The following is a 24188-nucleotide window of genomic DNA, read 5'->3' on the forward strand; positions in this document are numbered from 1 at the left end:
AAGTAGAAATCTTCATAACAACATGTATTTAGTAAGAACAATCATGAAGAGGGCCAGCATCAGACTGAAGATTTGTATAGGCCTATCTTAAACAGCATACAGTGACACAATTTTGAAAGCATTTGAACAAGACAAGGTTTTCCCAGTATACTATCTTCCAAAGGCATGCAACATAAATGTAGATACCAGTTTTCTTCTTCACGCAGCTAAAATCTCACCAAACACTTCTATAATTTGCATATTAATGATTGTATCATATTTAAGATTCACACTACTGGTACTTATTCAGAATCCTGATGGATAAATAGTTTTCCTAGCCATTCTCTCTTTGGTACTGCTACTATACTTTGTCTGAAATAATGCCTTTCATCTTGTACTTGCCAGTGTAGGCCATAATGCTAATCATTTGTGATTTGTGATCTCAATGTCTGTGACAGAAACTGACTAATAATGCCAACTTTATTATTCACTTACCATAAAAATTCAAATGGTATTTTCTGTTTTATTTAGTGCTGTCTTCTGTGTTGAAGAAGCATGACCTGAAAAGATCATCTGCAATTTCATTATCTTCCCTTAAATGCCTCTTCTTAAGGTCAAGATAACTAAAATGCTTGTTAAAGTCAATCCAAAATACACTGAAACTATTGCCTTCTACGATTACTAGTTTTGTCACACTTTCTTGTCTTACCTCCACTGTGTATATTTATCTGTCAGATGTTGTTTGCCTTTGCTTTTATTGGCAGCTTTGAGTCAGGCACCATGTTTTATCCTGGATATTTGTGTGTTCTTAGCATCCCTGCGTGTTACAGTAATGCAAATAACTTGAGTTGGCATTTTTTGTGTGTTTCTGGTTGCATTTCCTACCCTCCTACCTTGTTATTTGGGCAGCTTATCAGAAAGATGGAATATCTGGTTTAAAAAAAAAAAAGGGGGGGGGTGGTGGAATAATGAGGAAGACTGCCCTCTTTCATAGAAAAATTTCTAGATGACTTTGATATGCTTTCAGAACAGCAAAAATAAGTGAAAGATGTAATGAAAACCAAGGGTGAACAATTCTAGATTCTACTTCTGAATCTTTCAAACTGTGTCTAGTAATGAAAGTGATGTCTGCAGAAATCTTTTTAGGATAACAAAAACTACTAACAGTGTTGAATATAACGGACTTTTTCTAAAATGTAGTAGCATATTTGTTGCCTTGTGTAAGGTAACCTAAAGAACTACGTCCATCATTGAGAATGTGCATCTGACGGCCCCATGACCAAGTTACACGCTGATCACACCAATATGGTGAGCTGTAAAATGGCCTTTAATGAACCGTGTGAGACCCTTATATAGGGCTCCAATTTCAGCCTCATACATATACATTACCGAGCACGGGGAGGCCTATCGCGTTACATCCCGTGAGTTCGTGCCGCCTAATACATCATTTCCCCCTCTCCATGCTCGATAAAGTATGCCCCGTTACATCCCGAACGCTAATCCTTAATCCTAATATAAAAATGTTAGTCTCTATAATTTAAACTTAATAAGTTATCTAAAAAGTGAGGTAGACAAGCTACAGAGGTAGGTAGTGCAATATCTAATAACATCAGTAGTTTTCTAATGATTATATCCAAGGCATCTTGGGTTTATACAGTTCCTTCTTCTCAAAGTTTATCATATACCCGTTGGTACTCCATTTTTTCGTTAAACATTCTTTCTATCATACGCTGTAAACAACCCTGGACACATTGAAACAAACAAGGTAAGCAAATCATTAAAGCTAAAAAGAATAAAATACCTATGATTAATACTTTGAGAAACTGCTTAAGCCATGGGCCCAGATTACCAAACAGTCCCTCCAACCAGCTTCCGAATGCATCATCTATTGCGATCTTCTTCGTGTGTTCTTGCATCCATTCCAACTTCCTATGTATCGAATCGCTGTGGTCGCTCAGATTGAAACAACACATCCCTTCAAAGTCCTTGCACCCGTGCCCTTGAGCAAGCAGCAGAAAGTCAATTGCAGCTCTATTTTGAAGAACAGCGTGTCTGATGTTGTTAACGTCCATCAGGAGTTCCGACAGGACTGCTGTGGTGACATTAGCTTGCTTCACGGACCAGCATGCCAATCTCTCAATTTCTCTTAGGGCCTGGGCTGAAGCTACTCCCGGAGCTAAGACGGATGCAAAGATTCTAGCTGTGGGACCCCACAGCTGAACCTCATCACTACAATCCTGGTCCAATGTTTTTATTGACCTTTTCTGGCGTCGAGCTCGATCGATCTTTTTCATAACACTTATCATTGCAGTGTGATTGGGAGCCAACAATGTCAGCTTTCCCAAATAACACGGCCCCCCAACTGGATTCTTTGGTATCCCTTGCCAAGCTCTATCCCCACATATCAAAAATATGTCCTTAGGAAGGGCCTTGGCTGTACCATTGCAGTTTATTCCTTCCCCAGCTAAAGGTTCTTTTCGAGAACAACAACCAGAACATGCCAGATCGTCAGGGCCCCAGTAGCATGAGAGATTATAGGTGGACCCGTTAGGATGACGTACCACATACTTCTGATTGTAAGAGAGCCACCTCCCACCCTGCTTTATGCATTGGTCTGCAAATCCATTCTTGGAGCCATCCCCGGAGCAGGGACGGGAGAATCCCTGCACCCTTTCAGCTGAGAAACCACAATATGCCCCTGTCAAGCTATATGTGTCAAATTGAATGGGGTTAAGTAAAGTAAAGGGTTCCGACCCAGTTGTTCCCGAGAATGGTGCCCCATTCCCGAGTAGGCCTTCCCATACCCTGCGATTGGACAGTTGACCCGGTGTCCTAAAACCCGAAAAATACAAACATCTAACCGGGCGTTCCCACTTTTGAGAGTTCTTATTCCATGTTACGTTACCAACCGATTGGGATCCAAGAAGCTGCAACTCTGGTGGATCCCAGGGCAAGGAGGTGTTCAAGGATCTAATAAAACATGCAGACATTCTGGCCCAGTCAGTGAATTTAGACTCAAATGCTTTCATAAAGAAAACTTTGTCCACTGCATCTCTCTTGCAGTTGTTCTTATGCACATATCCGTTAAACTCCTTTGGGTCCCACCTGGGTACACCTATAAGGCATGTTCTAAACGGTGATGTGGCTGACTGCAGGCTAAGGCAGAAATCTTTCTGCCCAGTTCGATTAGACCATGTAACCCAAATATTTTCTGGTTGTGATGTTAAGTGAGTACCCTCTCCCCCGGTAATGAATGCAATTACACAAAGACACACAGCAAGTGATACAACAGATGTCCTTCTCGTTGGTACTAGCAGCAGTTCTTTATCTGTTCTTTTTCCTTTTTCTGAAGAGTCACTTTTATGAGCCTTTTGCTTCAGGCAATCCTTTATAACAGAAGTCAGCGCTTCCTTAGGCAGTTCCGATCCTTCTACTGCCCATATCAATCGATTGGCAAACTCAGAGAATGACTCTGAGGGACCCTGCATAATCTCTGACCACGGGGCTACAGGCTCTGCTTTTCTTATAAAGTGTATAAAAGCAGAGGTAGCCGCCCCCGTGGTGGCAAGCAGCTCTCCTGGGCGGAGGTCCCTAAGCTGCCTCTCTGCAGATCCAGCCAAATCCGCAGATGAACCTGAAAGCCTCATTAAATCAGTTTTTGGATCTCCCTCCTTCCCATTTGCTGGATGCTGTGGATCGCGCGCAGCCTGTGCTAAAACAGCTTTGAGTTGTATTATCCACTCCTCCTTCCACACAGTAAACTGTACTGGTTCAAGGGCTACTCTCATAAGGCTTTCAATATCATATGGGAGTAGGGGACCTGGGGCTACGAGAGCCTCAAAGGCACTCATTGTCATCGGGGATCTCAATCCCTTTTTGTCAATCGCCTCTATAAACCGAGCAACTGCTTTTGCTTCCAAAGGTACCCAAACCGGTCCCTCCTGTTTGACTACAATTGGGAACACCGCCCAGTCCCGCTCCTTGAGCCCCACCTCTCGCATTGTATCGCAAATGTCAGTCCAATCAGTGGGCTTACGCGATATCTCTCGCTCCTCCCACTTCTCCCCCCTCCTCCGGGGAACCACGACCGACTGGGTGGGGACAGGCAATTCCTTCCGTTCCTCCCCTTTCTCCTCCCCCTTCGCGGGAGACGAAACCGACGGGGTGAAGGCAGACAGTACCTTTTGTTCCTCCCCTTTCTCCTCCCCCTCCGCGGGAGACGAAACCAAAGGGGTAGGGGCAGGCAGTACCTTTCGTTCCTCCCCTTTCGGGGAATGAGGTCCCTCCTCCGGGGACGGGTCTAGGGGTGGCTTAACGCCTCCACGGCGCGCCTCCCCCCATGACTCTCCCTCCCTCGGACAGGACCCACCCCCCTCAGGTGAACGAAAACTCTGCAAACAGGGGTATAGGCGGGGATAATATGGCGGCGCCTCCCCAGATGAGGCAACTTCCGCCATCCCTTCCGGAGTTGTTACGGGCGCCGCCATGGCCATTGTGAAAACGGCCGGCGTGGTCGGCGCCATCTTGGGTACGGAGTCGCCGCAAGGGAGCGGTTCCTCCGCACCCTCCGGGACCCCAGACGTCCCGGAACCCACCCCAAAAACCCCATTCGCGACTGCCTGGATCTTTTTCTCCTCCTTAGCCGCTTTAAGCGCTCCCAGGACCAAAACCCAGGTTTTTAACTCCTCCGCCTTATAATCGTTTGTTGCTCTTAGGAGCAGGGCAGCGGTGAAAGATTCCCACCGCTCCGAATTGAGCAAATTACAAGGGGAGGGTGAAAGCTCCGCTTCCTGCAAAAAAGTAATAACGGCAACAATCTCCTTCTTAGAAGGAGCATTCCTACCGCAGTGGGTTTTACAAACCCGTAATAGTACCTTTGTGACGGAATCCATGTTTTTTCTGGTGCTCGACACCGTACGTCCTCGCACCCTTTGTATATATACCCGGGCCCAAAGTCCCACGGTCTTCCACGGTCTTACCGCAGGATAATCAGTAGCTGCAGCCAATATATCGCCCCTCCGGCGCTTCCACGGGATCTAACCGTAGGATTCGCGTCCGTCTCGCGGTTAGCCGTCGCACACTCACTCTCAGGACGTCCTCACACGGGGCACCAATTGTTGCCTTGTGTAAGGTAACCTAAAGAACTACGTCCATCATTGAGAATGTGCATCTGACGGCCCCATGACCAAGTTACACGCTGATCACACCAATATGGTGAGCTGTAAAATGGCCTTTAATGAACCGTGTGAGACCCTTATATAGGGCTCCAATTTCAGCCTCATACATATACATTACCGAGCACGGGGAGGCCTATCGCGTTACATCCCGTGAGTTCGTGCCGCCTAATACATCACATATTTTATTGAGTCTTCTTTTTTTGGCTCTGAGATGACATGTCCCTAAAGAAGGGCCACAAGCATGTCATAGGCCTGTGGTTGAGAGAGACCAAGGCAACACAGGGAATTCTGTGGTTGGTGCATACTATAAACTGCCTGATTGAGCAGAGATTGTTGAAGCCACCTTCCTCCAGCTACAGAATGCATTGCAATTGCAGGCTCTTGTCCTGCTGGGTGTCTGCAACTACCCTGACATCTGCTGAAAAAGTAGCACAGTGAGCTGCAGGCAATCCAGGATGCTCCTGGGTTGCACCGGGGATGACTTCTTGAGCCAGGGTCGTAGAATGGCCTGGGTAAAAAAGAACTACAACGATCATCTAGTTTCAGCTCCCCTGCACTGCCAACTGCTTGGCATTGCCAACTGCCAGGTTGCCCATAGCTACATCCAGCCTTGCCTTGAATGCATCCAGGGATGGAGCATCCAGTGCATCAGTGCCCTCTGTGTGAGAAAAACTTCCTCTTAATATCTAACCTAAATTTCCTGTGTCTTAGTTTAAAATCATTCCCCCTTGTTCTATCATTATAAACCTGTAAACAGTTGTTCACCTTCCTGTTTATATGCTCCCTTCAAGTACTGGAATGATATCATAGAATGGCTTAGGTTGGAAGGGACCTTAAAAATCATTAAGCTGCATCCCTGCCTAAGGCAGGGGGTTACCATATGTTAGATTAGGCTGCATTGAACACCTCCTGGTGGTGTTGTCTATTTTTTAATTACATGGAGGTATGCAATGCTAGAACTGTTGGTCACCATTGCAAATGAACTGGCTGTTGACAGGCTTAATGTTGCCACACAGTGTTGGAGTTCACACTCAGAAGTCTTACAGAGTAAGTCTAAAGTTAGGATGCTGAATTGTAGAACAGCTCTGCAGGGAGTTAGTCAAGAAAACCCCCTGGGAAACCTTCCTCAAAGACAAGGGAACAGAGTTTGCAGGTCTTAAAGGAAGCTTTCCTTACAGTACAAGCTCTCCGTCCCCAGGCGTAGAAAGACAAGAAAGAAAGACAGAAGACTATGGCTGAATGGAACTTGCTGGTCAAACCGGAAAGCAGGAAGAAAATGCACAGGCAGTGGAAACAGGGACAGGTTCCCTGGGAAGAGTATTGGGTTGTTGCTAGGCTCTGTAGGGTTGGGACCAGGAAGGGCAAGGCTCAGTTGGGATTGAACATGGCAAGAGGCACAAAGAAGGGCAAGAAAAGCTGCTGTGGATACATGAACTAGAAAGAGATTGTTCAGAGGGACTTAGCTGATGTAGTCACCAAGCCACTCTCAATAATATCTGAAAAGTCACTGTGGTCAGGTGAAGTTCCTGGTGATTGGGGGAAAAAGCACTACTACACACATTTTTAAGAAGGGTGGAAAGGATGACCCAGGGAACTACTGACCTGTCAGCCTTACCTCTGTGCTGAGGGAGATTTTGGAACAGATCTTCCTGGAAGCAGTGCTAAGGCACGTGGTAGAGAGGGACATAATAAGGGAGAATCAGAATGGCTTCACCAAGAGGAAGTTCTGCTTGACCAACCTAGGTCCCTTTTCTAAAGGTGTAACTACAACAATGGACAAGGCAAGAGACACTGATGTCATCTATTGGGACTTCAGTAAGGCCTTTGACATGATTCCCCAAAACATAGTCCTCTCCAGATAAGAAGGATATGGATTTGGTGGGTGGTCTGTTAGATAGCCAGGGAATGGGTTGCAAGTTTATACCTAGAGAGTGATGGTCAGTGGCTCCATGTCCAGATGGAGATCACTGGTGAGTGGTGTCCTTCAAGGGTCAGTTGATTCTGTGACCTTATAGTGCAGTGATAGTAACCTTGTGAGTAGTTCACTGTTTTAGTTCTGCATGTTGTATGCAGGTTTACTTTATCAAATAGCTTGCAGTTGGCTTTCAAACACACAGTGTATGGAACTGTGTGAGTAGATAACTAATGGTTTTATTAGTTCTGCCAGAAGCGTGTTTGGTAATAATTTTTGACTGTTTTCTATCATTATATTGCTTTGACTTTTAAGCAAAAGTGTTTTCTTGTTTATATATTTTTGTAATGAATATATCGACTCTATTGAGTTGTTTGGTCTGAGGCTTTGAACGGATGACATTATTCCCTGTGAGGTGATGAGAGAAATACACGTTAAATTAATCTTAAATGAAACAATAAATAATTTAGGTAGGATGTCTTCAAATTTAGCCTTAATAATTATCTTGCAGGCTGCCTTCCTGAGGACATTTGGTTTTTGCTGTCATCTGATACCAAGAATGTAAGCAATTTGGGGCAGAGATGGTCTCTTCATTATCTGTTTAAAACTGTTCTTCGTTCAGTTTGGGAGGGCGCATTGAATCTAGAACTAGAAATCTAGTGAATACACACATCTTCTATCTCTGTGTCCACATTTCACCTGTGAATTGTTGTAATTATCTGCCATCTTCTTCATTCTTTCAAGTAACTTGTCAGGCTGTGGACCATATCTCCATGGTGAATACATGGTGAGGATTTAATTCAGTAAATCAATAAAAATGATAGACTAGATAGAAAGAGCACACATGCAATTTGAAGAGAGTGCATTGCTGTCAAAAGAAAATGAAGAAATGCTTGCAAAAACTGGGCAAATAAATCTGAGAGCTTATCTAAGGCTTTACTACAGTTCTGCAAAGAGGGTGATGTTTCTGTTACCGTGTTCCTGAAATCTCATTTACTGTCATCATTATTCAAGAGTTATGCCCACTTGTGAGAACTCCCGGGGGACTGAACTTTCTCATGTCGGTTTAGACACAGCACTTCCATAGAACTCTGTTTCTAATTGTATGATGTCCCTCATCTGAGTTAATCCACTGCTGGGTATGTGAGTAATCCAATAAATCTTAAGTACTGAAGTTGAATTGCTGCCAATACTTTCAACTCGTGTTCCCACTTCCCTAAATTAGTCTGACATTTTTGTGAAGGAAGTGTATAAAGACCTGAGAAGAAATGTGTTCTGATGTTTTCTCAATGGGAGTCTTAGTGTATGAACACAGCTTCTGCCCTAAACTACCTAAAATAAATAAATAGGACTGTACTTCAGTGTACGGGGGAATCTAATTTTTGTGCTAATTCAGCTTTTAGTTATGTATCCCTTCCCTCTGAAAACTTGTTGAAATTTCATTTGCTGTTTTATTGGTCTTCTTAATATGAAACTGAAAACAGGAAAGACATTCTCTTAGGCCTTTTCTAGATACAAAAGTTCAAAATATTAGGTGTTCTTTGTACAAGAATGTAGGCACTGTAACATTGAAATAAAAATAGGAGGAAAAAAAAAGTTGGGAATAATGAGCTAAATCCCGAAAGACTGATTTACAGGCACTTCATTCTCATTGTTGCATTTTCAGACTTGGAAAAGAAAATGACTGAGAAAGACTGGCAAGGTTAAGACAGCAGGTATCTCAAAGCAGGTATGTTCTGGATAATACAGCGGCCAATCCTCAGGTCCATGGCTCAATAATGAAAATATAACATGTCAGTTTGCAGTGTGGTCTCTTCCACCAACTGTAGGGTCTCAATTTAATTAAGAAAATACAATCAAATGTTCAGATTGAATGATACTAGAAAATTCCTTGTAATTCTTTTCTGACTTTATTTTACAAGTTATGTGTGGAATGTGTAAGATTTTTGTTTGAAATGATTATTTTTGTTAAGCAGATGCAGTTTTAATATATTTTTAGAGCAATTTGATCTATACTGTATAGCTGTATAAAGAAAAGTTATAGAGTATTTTCTTCCAGTTATCAGCAGGAGTGTGGTTGCCTGGAATGTGGCTTGTCTTTGACGTTGCTGCTGACACTGCCATAAGATGCTGCCTCACTGTGCTTATGTTCACTGCTTGGTTTCCATCAGTGGTCAGCAAACACTGTGTCAGTGGATGCTATCTTTTCTTCAGAGAGGAATTCAATTCCACACCTTTTCTTCATACACACTTCAACATGAGATGATGTTTTGTCAGACTGTCCCTCTGCTGCCATCTGTCACATAGCACCAAAATGTGACAGAATATTGTCAGGAGGATTCAACCTCTACTGCCATAGCACCAGCCTCCACCTCTGATGTCATAGGCCAACATAATAAAATAGGAGGCATTACTTTCATAGCACCCCTTGTGATTCAGTCAGCTTTTCACTATTACTTCACTTTTCTTCTTTGGTTTCTTACACTTTTCCATTAGTTGCCTGTCTTGTGGAGGAAGAGAGGAAGGGGTATGAATGTGCTGAAAAGAGAGTACTTTGGTACCCTGTTGTTATCAGCTGCCTTACCACTAGTTCAGGATGACTGCTTGTCAATTGTACAGGTGACAGAGCCACCTCCTTGTGTCTTCTTCACCTCTTCCCATTACATAGACATGGAGCTACTTTGAAGTAGTTATTGAACCAGTTCTTTGTAGCCCAGTGTGGTGAGTTAGACTAAAATCTATAAGGGTATGAATTGAAATAGTGTGAAAGGAGATTGGTAAAACTCATGATATGCAGACATAATTCCATCTAAAACTTAAGTTTATGCCCAGTCTTCAGTCTCAATGGCTGTTCATCATCATTGTACAGAAATTATCAATTGAGGGATTTGTGCAGAACATGTAACTTGAAGCTATGGAGTCCTTGTCCCATGCCTTCTTTACAGACATCTGTTTGGATTGTATTTCAATGTTTCTACCCATGCAGCTGTAGTGTATTTCATTTTAGTTATTGGATTATGCCTTTTATTGGTTATTTCATTGGGAATTGGGATTTACTTAATGAAATACTGGTCCATAATTATGACTGTTCCTTAAAAAAGCTTAAGACATTGTATGCAATCAGATGTTTTAGATCTAGGGAAGCTGTGCGGTTATAAACATAATCTGTTGCATACTTCCTATTCATTTTATTTTGGAAATGATGAACTAGTACCACTAGTTATCACTAGCAGCTTCTCACTGACACTTTAACTGTTCTTCAAACTCTGTGTTGAGCTCTTGCTTTTGGTTTAAATCAGAATTCTGTTGATTTTTAAAATTTATTTATTTTTTAAGATAGCCTGATCCCTTTGCCACCAGCGCGGTTGTGTTGTTTTTTTTTTGTTGTTGTTGTTGTTTTTTGCCCGCCTTTCCAATTAGATTTCCTATCTAACTAGAATACTGAGTTGTTCCCACAGCCATGTCAGGTGCTCAGTAGTGTAGGTGTTTTGGTAGGTATACTGTAAATTTGCATAAAGACAAGGAATCTTTAGCACTTCTCTCTTCCACAGTTAGTTTCATCACAATCTGGTATACGAGTGTTAAGTTATTTGGCTGCATTATGGGAGAGCAGTGTTAATGGTATGAGAACTCTGTTTTTTGGCTCAAAGCATGCTTCCTGAGATATTTCTTGTGATAAGACTCTTAACTGATTTATGGAGGAGGCAAGTGATGGGTGCTGCCATGTGACAGTCAACATTACCTTGTGGACGTTTGAAAGCACCCTCATACAGACCTGTTTGCCCCTGAAAGACAGTGCTCAGAAGTGTTTACTGGCGGTGGACCTGGCCTGTGACTGAAGAGCTCCAGACTGGTATGAGAAAACTGGGGAATGATACCATTGTGTCCTGCAAAAAACAGGGTGCAGGTGGGTATTCCTGCTCCCTCCTATCTGCTGACAAGGCCCAGAAGATGGGAACAGAGGAGTTTCTGCTGAGGTCTCAGAGCCAGGAGCTGCCTCTCCAAGGAGAGCTGATTCAACCACTTTGGACTTTATTTATAAGTTTGTACTACCATTGTTCTTCTAACGACAGCTTTTCAACAACACCTGATGACCCACTACTACTGAAGATCAGTGACTGAACTATGAACCATGCTGGATCCAAGGTGGTGACTATCTCCCTCTTGCTTCCTAGAAAGACTTTTTTTTTGCTTTTATTTCCTATCTGTTCTATTGCCCTTCTCCCTTTCCCAGTATCCCTGATTAAGATTTGTAATAAACTGGTTGGACCAACATTTGAACCGTTGTTTCTTAATCTCAGGTCGAGTATACATATATCAAAGAATGTCCTATAAATTGGAGTGAGACAAATGGGGAACTGAATCTTGGCTGAATAAGGCAGCTCTGAACACCTTCTCTGATTGGGTAGAGGTAGTTCTGAATGAGTTGTCATTCCAGTCACTTCTGTGTTATGCCAGTAATCACACATTTAACATTTCTCCAAAATAATAATAAAAAAAAAAGCAATCAAACAAAAATCACCAGGTTGATACAGGAGGTTTGGGGACATTTTTTTGATAGAAGTGGATTGATGATTGATGCCTGGCTTTTCAGTCATGAAAAAAGCTGTGCTATCTGCAGACTTTCTGCATCAGAATGAGACTTGGAAATAAGGAATTTGAGTCTTCCACAAAATCTACATCTCAGTCTTACTGTGGATTATTGTTGACTATGAAAGTGCAGTTTGCATCAGATTTAAGATGTCCTATAAAACCTTGGGCTGCTGAGGATAGCAACTAAGTCTGCTCTGAAGTTTTAATCTGACGGGAAAGGTTTGAGAAACTGGCTCTTTTCCTGTGTTAAAGAAAGACTTTGTATTTGTGTAGTGGAATTCCAGGGTCACAGCTTGAAGCAATGAGTGAGCTATGAGAGTGCTTGGAGCAGCAGGGGGGTCTGGAGCCAACCTACTTCCGTGCAGTTGGAGTCTGTGCAGTTTCCCCTCTTTTGCCCACCCTTTTTCTCTGCTGCTGTGTGACTGTACGAATGGGGGAGGGACACATTCCTCAGCTCATCCCTTTTTACAAGCTACGAGGGGTGAGTTAATTCCTTGTGATATCTTTGCCTATAGCACCTATTTCTCAAATAAAGGCTCTGCCATTTGCCCCACAATTTGATAATCATAGAATCCTAGAATGGCTTAGGTTGGAAGGGACCTCAAGGATCACTGGTTTCCAGCCCCCTGCCACAGGCAAGATTGCCAACCTGTGGATTGAGTACTAGATCAACCTGCCCAGGGCCCCATCCAGCCTGGCCTTGAACACCTGTATGGGTGGGCATCCACAGTGCCCAATGTGCTGTGATCAGCCTGTGCCAGCACCTCACCACTCTCAGTAAAAAACTTCTTCCTGGCATAATGCTCAGATAGAGCATACTAAATTTGAGATCCGTAGTGTAGTTTACATTTGCAAAAGATTTAAATCTTACTGAATATTTATCTACTCTTATTCCAGAGGCATACCTCTGGAAAAATGTAGCTTGAGATCTTCATCTTAAAAGTGTGTGGCCTCTCCTTGATTTCTCTTTCTAGTATCTGCATTTTCCAGACATTTGATTCTTGGAATGCTGGAGGACCAGGGCCAATTGTCAGGAGGCACAGCTCAACGCTATATGTTTCTGTGGCCAGGTGTAGCTTTCTGTAGTTCAGCTCTAGGGTTCAGTTTGACTTTGGATCCATCAAATTAGTTTCACACAACTAGACAGATAGTAATTGTGGGTGGATAGATAGCACTGGAAGATGCAGTTGATGAGATGACTAAGACCACATAGCCATGCTAGGATTTCCTCATATTATCTCATATGAGATAGCTTTTACCAAGATGCATATTGCTGCTTATCTGTTCCTTCATATCAAAGGAAAGAAACGGTCCCCACTGATTTTAAATAGTCTTTGCAAAACAGAATAAGGTTTTTCCCCTTTTGCTTTAGCCCAAAAGCAGTTAAAAATCCAAGTCATCTTTTCATTGCTTTAAGTGAGCTTGACCCCCTACACCAGAGATAAAATGAAAATAGGGCTTTTCAATTAGAAAGCCAAAGGAAAAGGGAGGCTTCTGTTTCTCAAGTGAAGATTGCTGTATGGGATTACTAAGATAGCAAGTGAGTGAATCATAAGTGGTAGGAGCCAGCTCCAGCTCAATGCTGAGGTGCCTCCTCCTCCCAGCAAAAAACGCTTCCCTCAAATCTGGATTTCTGTGAGGAGCGTTCCTCTGCTCCAGCTGAGAGCAAGTAGGAAGTCAAAAGAGCAAAAGAACGTACAAAATTTTATCACCTGAAGTGTTTTACATACATGTATATTGAATTAGAGGAGTGGATATGTGGTTCTTTCCATTTTGATCCTATAATACAATTTATGAAGACTGAGTCCAGCAGAAAAGCTAAATGTGGAATGCATTAAAGTACAGGCTAGTCCATTTTATGGAGAAAAATATACATGTATATTTTAAAGATTTTTTTTGTGTCTTTTAAAAAATATTCATAATCTCTCCCTCCCTCCCTTTTTCTTAAGTGTTTTCAGTAGGTTTGAGACATAAGGTTGGCCTCCACAATGTCCCAATTATTTTGCTGTTGCAATACCTAAGAATTCGAGGACAAAAAAGCCTTGCAAAAAAAACTAGGTGAAAAGAATTACCTACACATCTATCTACTGTGTTTGGAAATAATGGCCAGATGAATGGCGAAGATAAAATAAGTCTAGGGATGGCATAGCTTTAAGTAGAGTTCTTAAAGTGCTTAGTTATCTGCATCTGAAAACTGACTCAGCTACTTAGAAGGTGGATTAACTAGAAGCTTTTGAATTAGGCTAGGTGTGATTGGAGTAAATGGCAGCAGCATGAGATCCACAGTGATTTATCTTGTGATGGCTGAGACAAATCTTATCTGAGAATTCCTGGTTCTGTAGAGGACGAAATATTCACTTTCCTGTCATTGCTCAAGACAGTAGGTAGTTTTATCTGATTTTATAATGTCTGAACAGAGCAGTTTTGAGGCTACAAACATGGTTTAAGGATGCACGTTTTTTTTGTATTTATGAAGCAGTCATCAAGATCTTTTCCTCCAGCTGGCATTTTTCCTGTATGTTTTTGATTTTATGATTGATGGGCTTTTAAGCAATTTCGAGTGACTTGTTATTTCAAGATAAATAAAACTGAAATACTAAAGGTAAAAAAGCAGGCTTACAGACCCCCTCCTTCCAGCCCATCTGCTCTTCCCACCCTCAGACACCAGTATACCTTTTGGGCCCACCAGAACCTGGGTTCAGTAGTGCATGACAAGGTCCTGTTTAAGTACAAGTGAAAATCGAGCTGTTCTGTCCTTTGTATGTTGCTTAAATTCTGTGTTGTGACGTTACATGCCTGACAGGTGCAAAACAATCAAATGCTAACATATCCATCTGCCTTGCTTTAAAAGAAGCATGTCCTCTCGTATTCCAGAAATCTTAGGGTATGGGCTACATTTGCAGTAGGTAAAGCTACGAAGTAAGCAATGGATGAGCGAGTTATGAGCCACGTACATGTGGACACAACGTGTGAAATCTTGGGGAGCCACCACACATCTGCATCTAGGGCAATGGAGAGACTGCAAACTGAAAAACTGACTTGTAATGTCCTTCACTGAAAGAAAGGAATGGATAGGGTGTTACTGTATTGTTTCTGGTTAGCAGGCTAGAGAAGATGAGACAAATTTAACTGCACAGCAGTGTTTGAAGTTTCAAACTCAACAAAAATGGGGCTTGCCATTGGGAAGTTTGGAAACCAGTACTCAGCTCTCATGAAACACAGCTGTTTAATCATAATATTGCTGGCTGCTCTATTGGGCTTTCTAGATAACTTTCCTACGGCTTTACTCCTCACCCGGTTTAGTGCAGGGTGTCATATAAGAACATTCATTTTGAAAAACTGTGGGGTCATTCTGTCTTTATTCTGCTTTCAGGAATACTGACTAAATTGATCAGAAGAATGGAGGTGATTATTGAAATTCTTCAGATGGCTTCACTAAAGGACGAATAGCTTCCTTCTTGCCTAGAACAAAGACACTGTGCAGTATCAAACAAAATGATTTCCTGAAAATAATATTCGTTCTCTTGGTGGGGATGCTGTCTGCACTAATAGTATCCCAGATAGTGTGTTAAATGAGTGAAGCTATTCTAGAGTGTTAAAATAACACTCCTTCGTAGGAAGGAGCTGCACAGTTACATCTAACATGTTGTTTTCTGTTTTTAAAGCCTCCTGTTCTGTATTAGTGCATGTCCCATTGTCTTTGTTTTGTATATCAGAGTAGCCACCTTAAAGCAACCATAGATCCTTACACAGCAAACTGCTTTGTGGCTTTATTTTCATGCTTCACTTGCTGCTGTCCAGTCGCATGCTAGTATGAGTGGAAAAACTGACCATTTCCTGTTTGGGGATGTTAACATTTCTCCTTCACAGTGTTTTGTGGACTTATGGCCTTGTTTTGCTTTCACTGTCATGAGAGTGTTTCTAGTTAGTTGTCCAGCTTTCTGTGTAGCCATTCACAACTGGCATTGCAGATCTGAGCTTTCTGTCTGGGATGAATCTTCTGCATGGGTGCAGTATGTGCCACTAGGTCAGCTCAACATGCCTAGCGCCTTCCATCTCATTGAGATAGCCATGCTGTGCCTATGGAATGTATTTTTGTTCTGCCAATTAAGTTTCTCAATTCCTGAGGAGGGCTCATCTTCATATTCTTTCTTTCAAAATCTTTCATGGTGGCTTGATTGATTACACTGGTTGTGTTCGGTCCTAGGTTTATGTACTTGAACAGTAAACACACTGTTAAAAACAAGGTATTTTATTGGCTTGGCATCAAAGAACTTGATATTCTGTAATTCAACCCTTTGGATAGTTTTAGTGGTCATCCAGGAAATGAGATTCCATGGGCCTTAGTTAGGGCTTTGAGGCAAAGTAAGTTAAGTGTTTTTATGTGGTAACCTTCAGATTTCTCAGATTCTTATACTTGATATTTTGTTTGAGTAAAGATTTGGATATAAGAATGTAATTAAACTTTTATGGTGACCTTTAGAGGAATATGAACACTTTCATCTTGGTGTGTTATTTAAAACCGTCACAGTAGCTTCTACATGATGCAGGTAATGACACATTATCTCACACTGTTTTAATATTTGTGTTGAGCTGTTACTGAGAAGAGGCTCTTTTCTTGTTATTTTTTGGGTGCTACTTATTTTATTTTCATCATGAATTACAAATATAAAGAGCTATGGATGTGTGCTCTTTTATTTTTGTTTTCGAACCTTATTTAGATCCCATCTTTGGAGGTGCTGTCTCCAAGGGACATTTGAGGTTTTTTTTTTTTAGTTTTGAGGAGCTTTGTTCTTTTAATTTTTACAAAATAATCTTTTTAATGAGCACATGATGTGTGAAGCAAAAACTTCTGCATGTTTTTTATTCCACACAGGTTTTTACAGACAAAACTAAATCTGCTGCTTGAAGTGCCATGCTTTTTTTGCATGTTTTATATCACATTAATCACCAATGATATTGAAGACCTCCTAATGAGGTTTGGCTAAAATACATTATTTGAAGCACTGATCTGTAAACGATACTGTACAAGTGACATTTTAAGTCATGTGAATAACCCTTTCAGCAGAAAACTGTATAATAGCTTCATGTGCATGGTTTTTGTCCAGACTTAAGTCAAGTTGACATAATTAAATGTTTATATTTTAAACCTGTAACTAAGAAAAAGGCTCAGAATTTATTCTAAAAATATTTTCTGTTGAGATAGTTACTAACAAACAATATGTGAAAATGAACCAGAACTACTGGCAGGCAGTAATCTAGGAAAAAGTGATTGATAGCAGAGATGGTGGTAGTCTGTTTTTCAGCATGAAAAACAGAAAAAAAAAATATTGGGATAAACTTTCCCTCTTTGAAGATGTAAATAATAGTTATGGTGTGCAGTGACAAATCTGAACTCATTGCAACCTGTAGGCCAGAGAGAGTGTGCTGTGACTTCATTTTGTTTGTGGTGGCAGATTTCAGTGTGTGGTGCAGTGTGGCAATATGGACGCTATTACTTAGAAGTTGAAGAATAGAACTGATTAAAAGTGTATGCATGTGTCTTTGGCTGGTGCCATGAAGTATTAAATAAGTGAAAAAGAAGAAAAAAAAAAAAAAAAGAAGGAAAGGGAAAAGGAAGGAAAAGGAAAGGAAAAGAGAATAAAAGGGGAAGACATTCTCCCCTCCCTTTTATGAAAAAGGAAATCTTTTCAGTCAACATTCCTGAAGTGCTGCAGTCCTTTCCAAAAGATCGATTCACCGTATTACAGGAGCCTGAGAGTTCCCTGTATTACAGGGGGCCTGCTGTCCCTGTGTGGGATTAGTGTTTTTAATTAAAATTCATGGACTTTATTCAAATCAGAGCCAGACTACATATTAACTCTGTAAATACCTTTGGACATTTCTGAATTACTAAACCAAATTTATTCCGGAGCAAAAAACTGCACGCTTTGAAGTTACATCTCTAGTTGAAAGTTATCTAATGATACCATTAGAGTTCTATGTAAATACTACTGGAAGTCCCGTATAGGTCGATGCTAGGAGCACTCAAGAGACTTGGTAGTTCATTGCATTTCCAGTTCTAAGTGCTTGTTACTAAGGAACTTCAAACGCCGCTCATACCAAAACAACTACGTACAGCTATGTTTTGGGAGAACATACATGTCAAACGTCTCTAACCTTGGATAGTTTTTCATTTTAAGCAGCAGAATTTCCTGATGAAAAATGTTAAATACTTTTCCAGTCATATTATTTATTAAAAGCACATAAGATGTGAATGCCTATGGAATATAAAAAAAAAAAAAGAAAAAATCTTTAAAAAAAGGAAACCACTGCAAGCCCTCAGCACAAGAAAGACATGGAACTCTTGGAATGGGTCCAGGGAAGGGCCACTAAGACAATCAGAGGGCTGGAATATCTGTCCTGTGAGGAAAAGTTGAGGGAACTGGGCTTTTTCTGCTTGGAGAAGAGAAGGCTCAGGGGAGACCTCATTGTGGCTTCTCAATAGTTGAAGGGAGTGTATAAAGAGGAGGGAAAACAGCTGTTTACAAGGGTGGGTAGTGATAGGACAAGGAGGAATGGTTTTAAACAGTGATGGGAAGTTTAAGTTAGATAAGAGGAAGAAGTTTTTCACTCAGAGCATGGTGACACACTGGAACAGGTTGCCCAAGGAGGTTGTGGAGGCCCCCTCCCTGGAGGCATTCAGGGCCAGGATGGATGTGGCTCTGGGCAGCCCGGTATGGTGGTTGATGACCCTGCACATAGCAGGGGACTGAAACCAGATGATCATTGTGGTCTTTTTCAACCAAGGCCATTCTGTGATTCTTTGGGAACTCATGTGTGTTTGGTGATTTTCATTGAGTTCTCTCAATGAAGTGGTATCAAATGTTTTGATCCAATGTAATTTTTAATGTAGTGCTATCTTTTGGCTGGAGAGGCTCTTTCCATTTTCTAGAACAATACATCTCATTGAAGCTGTTGTGCTAGGTTGGTTCTTGTGGGTTTTTCTTTTCAGTAGGGTAAATCTTGTTGTCTGTGGATTATTTATTTCTTTTTTTTTAATACATTCTGACAGATTTTCAAAAATGCTGAAGCGTATTTTAAAATAAACAAAACTGTAACTTTTTAGGTCCCAGTGAAATGGGGGATAAATCAAGAAATATGAAAATTATTAGAGTATTATTAATTTCAGAGCTTTAAACACTGATGTGGAAAGTGTGCTTTAAGGATTTCGTTTAAATCTCTCTGTCAGCAGAGACTGTATGTTGGACCTGTGGGGTGTGTGCCTGAAAACACGTGATGCTATTGAAGGTAACATAAGAATGTGCAGGTAAGACTTGAGGGACAGGGTTTTAGCAGCATGTCTGATACTCAAATCTATCTACTCAATTCCCAGTCTACAATCCTGAGTTAAAACTTCCTTTCCTCAAAACTGGATGAAATTACTAGCTGGTACTGAAGTGTGTCAGATTTCACACATCTTTTATAAAGACCAATGTGAAATAAAGGGGCTAAAAGGGAGAGAAAACTGAGAAAAGGATCTACTCAGAAGTGCTTGTTGGAAGTATTTTTAAAGTTCTACCTCTTCCAGGTTTTCCATTTTCCTAGTCCATGGCATGCACCATTGTTTTATGTCTTCCAGGTCAAGTTCCTTGGAAGTGAAAAATCCAGCTTTAGAGCAGAAGACAAGTTTTGCTCGCCTGTTTTTAATTGCGTATGTGAAAGCCTGAGAATGCCAGTGTGCTAAAATCACACGGATGGATACTGATCTCTTGCATTTGCAAGTGGCCATTCACAGCAGCATAGTGGGTACTGCTGTGAGCAGAGAAAGGGTTGTTTCACTCTTAGGATCTGCTGGAAAGAAAAGTAATCTAGTGTCTCCCAAGTGAAGTCTTAGGTAAAATAGAAGAAAATAAGTTTCTGAAGATAAATAATGAGCAGTAGGTGAGATTTTATAAATGCAGGAAAAAGTTGTTAGGGAAAGAGATTACCACATGAGAATTGAGGGCACTGTAATTTTTAGAAGACGGGAAAGACATTTCTAGGGTATATGTGGAGGATTATGGGGTAAAGAGGAGGATAAAACTGGAAAGAATCAGTGTGTGTGCTAATGATTTCCCTGAAGAGGGAAGTCAGCAGTAATCCCATTTCTCCTCTTTCACAAACTTCTTATTCAAGATGTGGAGCTTCTTGGCAAGGAGGCTAAGATTTTGTAAGGAAGACACTGAATTCTGAAGCATGGAGTATTGATGGGAGTCTAAAGGATTTAGGTTCTTAACTTTAGATAGGAGAAGATTTGGTATTCCCGTGTCTTGAAGATGATTTCACCTTGCTTTCAAGTGAGGTAGTCCAGGTTAGTCATTAAAATAGCAATGTATGGTGAGGCCAGACTCTTTTCAGCAGTGTGTGGAGACAGGATAAGGGGAAACAGACAGAAACTGGAGCATAGGAACTTCTGCGTGAATGTGCGCAAGAACTTTTTTACGGTGAGGCTGACAGAGCACTGGAACAGGCTGCCCAGGGGTGTTGTGGAGTGTCTTTCTCTGGAGATATTCAAGACCCGTCTGGACACCTACCTGTGCGACCTGGTGTGGGGAACCTGCCTTGCAGGGGGGTTGGACTCGATCTCTGGAGGTCCCTTCTAACCCCTACAATTCTGTGATTTCTGTGAGGATTGCACTGAAAGTAACGCCTCCTTTTGTTATGATTTTGGCTCATGATGTCAGAGGCAGATGCTGGTGGGATGGCAGTAGAAGCTGACCCTTCCCACCAATATTCCATCATGCTTTGGTGCCATGTGCAATAAATGGCAGCAGAGGGGCAGTCTGATAGAATGGTGGCTGACATAGAAGTATATACAGAGCAGATGTGTGGAATTAAATTCCTCCATATGGAAAAAATGGTGCCAACTGATATTCTCTAGTGCTTGTTAAATGTGGATGTGAGCACAGTGAGGGGTGGATGGTGCGTTTCAGCAGGGGTCACAGTGATGTAAAAGACAAACCATGTTCCTGATGGCTGTCCACAGCTGTCACTCCATGAAATGAAGAGCACCTCAGTCAGGTCATCCATGCAAATTGGTTAATGGTGGTGAATGTGTTGAAAAATAAAGTTTTGTAGCTGAGAATTTGCTCTATCAAGTAATGTTGTTGTGCCCTTTGTATTTATTGTTGTTTCCCTAGGAATAAAAGAGGGATAAATTTCAGAGCAACCTATGTATTTTTCTCTGTTTTGAATCTGATAATCCCTTTATTCTCAACCATTTTATTATATATTAAGGCTAATTCAAAACAAAATAATTTATTCATTTTTACTGTCTGAAGAGTGAGGATAAGCAAATTCCTGGGCTCTTTTCTGAATTTTCAGCAGTACAAAATAGCAAGTGATAAGGAGTGGCATTTCTGAGCTGGCATCCCTTAAGTAGAGAAAACTGTCCTTCCGCTGTCTTGATTTGGGCATATCCTGTGGACAGAACACTGGGTTTTCATCTTTTCTATTTCTTGCCTGCTTTTTTAACCTGTAGTGACAGATCGTTATTTTACAGTGCTGCTGTACCTTGTTGGCTGCCAGCTACCTTTTCCTAACATCATCAACTTACATCTTGGATCTTGCTTTTTAGCTTTCCCTTTCAGAGTGCACAGTGGTCACTATATGCAAAAAGTAAATCAATTGCTCATATTGATTTGATCTCATGATTCTAAAATAAATAGCACTTCATATTGGAAAGCAGTGATTTTTAGAACTCCACTGAATAGAGCAGTTATCTTGCAGCAATAAATGCTGCAAGCTGTCAGTAAGGCCATACGCTTATTGTGATTCAGAAAAGGATTAGGCATATTCCATATGACACCATGATTTATAACATAATACTTTTTTGAAATAGTTCATTTTTCATTTTTTTTTTCATTTTTTTTTTTTTTTTTTCTGTAAAGAAACTGTCATAACACATTAGACACATTGTTTAAAAGGACCAATGTTCCATCTCAGCTTGACCATTCTCTTTACTTCCAGCTTCCCGTATTTCTGTTTCGGTGGCTAATAGGAATGCATCTTCTTTAAATCTTTAGGGATCAGAGATCAGGTAATGAAATTGTGTTTATTTGTGCTCTGAAATAAGTGCAGGTTTAACTATATCCTAGCCATGCAAACAAACAGTTTAGCATTTCAAATCCCAGTGGATTCAGCGGCATGTACTTTAACATTTTACAAGCTGCTTGAGGGACTTGGAGATTTTGGTAGACATCAAAAGCTTTATCTTCCTTGGGGAAGCCTGACTTTTACACTACTCTCCAGGAAGACTCAAGCTTGTATATCTGATATATGTCCTCAGTGTTAACTTTTATTCTGAAAAGCAACTTAGGATGCCCTTGACACCTGTGTCCACAAATAGCACAAGAATAATTTTGTCTGTCTGAAGAGAATATAGCTGGGAGAAAGGTGGCTTTTGTGTTATTCTCTTAAGTCAGAATCTGTTCTGCTGAATATTAAGTATGTATGCTTTTTGATAAAAATCAAAGCAATCTAGTTTCTTTCATCTCAGAAACAAACAGGTAAAGCCAAATCTTAAACATTTAGTTGATTAAAGTCATTTCAGCTTTTGCTAAATCAACTTTGATTTATTCAAAATAATGTGGCTCTTTGAGAATTTGTGATGGTGTTAGTATATAGATAGGTGTTAGATATAGTGTTTTAAAAGTGAACAAGAGGCATCTACTTAAAACTTCAGGTAACTGAAGATGCTCTGTCCTGGAATAGGAGACAATAGGTTTTGGTTTCATAAAGTGGATAAAAATTGCAGGATGAATTCAAGAGGCTTCCAGTAAGTACTCAGTGTGGTTTGGTCAGTCACTGAAACAGTTTTTCAGCATTTTTGTTGATTCTTCTTTGCATGAGCTAATACTTAGCGAAGCCAGGGCCTCAACTTTCCTAAGTAGATGCTGTCTGAAATACTTAGTTGCCTGATAAGTTCACAAAGTCACTTTTAGAAGGAGGGAATAAAATGAAATCTGTGAGTTGTTCACTAAGAAGATATATTTTCATGTTTTATAATTACTTTTTTTTAGCATTTTCTGTTTATCAGCGTGATTTGTGATTTTTGAAGAGAGCACCAGAGGCCAGTTGTAGTTGTCACACAGATGATGCTTCTGCTTTCCAGTTCATGCATATAAGAATCACTTTAACCACCTTTACCCTTTTCTTAGTGAAGATTTAGTTTTAGCTGATAATCCTTCATTTCCAAGTCTTCAGAACAGGTGGGAACTGCTATGTGGATATAGCATATCCACATGTAAATTCACATATGTTATTTATTTCTATTTTTGTCCTCCCCTAATTTGAAGGTCTCTAACATGCACTAATGGAGCTTTTCTGTGATGAAAACTTGAATAATGATTTTGCAGAGTCAGCAGTGTTTCTTTACCTAGGTATGGAATGTGTGTTGCTTAAGCACTGCTTTTTGCATGTACTGACTGATACTTCTAGTGTTGCTAATTTGCATTCAATATCAAAACATACAAAGAGTAATTAAACACAGTTTTAAAAGTGGATGTGTGTTGAATTTTTTGCTTGTGATATGATGCAGTCAGTCCTAAAACTGCTACTGAACTAGCCAAAAATGAGAATTGAGAATGCATGTGCCACAACTGATTTCCACACGATGGACACAAGTTTATTCGTTTCTTCTGTACATTCTTAGAATAAAGATGCCCATTTTCTGTTTCAAAACAACATGGTAAAGGAATAGCCGTTTCCTGGCCGGTGTACAGTTACTGAAGAAGGTGGATATGCAAGTCCTTTCTGAAATAGTTGTTTGGGCACAGTACTGCAGCGCTGCTGAGCAATTGTACTTTAGCCAACTTGGCAAGCAGAGGAATGAGCTCATTTGTCTGCTGTCATCCGTGCAGAAGTATACATCAGTAAGTGTCCCCAGCATTTGCTACAGGAGTGTGAGCTTGACCATGTGGCATTGTGAGTGATCAACAGTGACTGGCATTGGAGGTGGCCAAACTGTGAGAGGAAATTGGAAGGCTAAGAAGTATTCAGCAATCAGAGAGACTGATGGCTGGTATCGTGCAATGACACAGGCAGACTGGTAGCCCCATCTTAAGTCCCAGCAAGGGGAGGAAGAGAAGGAGACTTCCAACCTGACAGATGGTAAACACATGTAGAATGAGGCAGACTGGACCCTTGGCTTGGGGTAGGAGAAGACTTCCTTTTCCCCCTGAAAACCTCACCAATAAACATGAAGTACTGGGGATGGAAGGTCAGAATCAGAAAGGGGTAATCATATTAAAATGGTGTAGCTGAGGACCTGAGTTAGAACAAGTGCAACTGAAAAAGAAGCAAAGGGTCTTAGTTACTGGGGACTCTTCACTAAGAGGCACTGAAGCACCCATTTGCTCACCATATAACTTCTCTAGAGGCCTGGGGCTCGTATCCATGATGTCAGAAAAAGGACACTAGGTGTGATAAAGCCAGATAATTACTATCCAGTGCTGATATTTCAGGCTGGGTCAAACAAGACTGCAACTTGGAAATTAAAGAATATT

At 41.0% G+C, this 24188-nt stretch overlaps 1 protein-coding gene across 12 annotated transcripts in view; it reads left to right on the forward strand.

Annotated features, from left to right (window-relative positions):
* The window catches only part of LOC107317829 (glypican-5-like), a 364600-nt gene that overhangs the window by 29752 nt on the left and 310660 nt on the right, over positions 1 to 24188 (forward strand). Inside the window, exons 2-3 of one of the 12 annotated variants that reach the window (XM_085512505.1) lie at positions 7580 to 7629; positions 8735 to 8797. The exons of 10 other annotated variants lie outside the window; for them this stretch is intronic. The gene's annotated coding sequence lies outside the window, so the exon portion shown is untranslated. The remainder of the gene's footprint in view (positions 1 to 7579; positions 7630 to 8734; positions 8798 to 24188) is intronic. One more of the 12 variants, XM_085512504.1, reaches the window with a different exon arrangement.

Source organism: Coturnix japonica, chromosome 12, assembly GCF_054131305.1.
Source record: "Coturnix japonica strain WE chromosome 12, WE-NBRP24, whole genome shotgun sequence".
Lineage (NCBI taxonomy): Eukaryota > Metazoa > Chordata > Aves > Galliformes > Phasianidae > Coturnix > Coturnix japonica.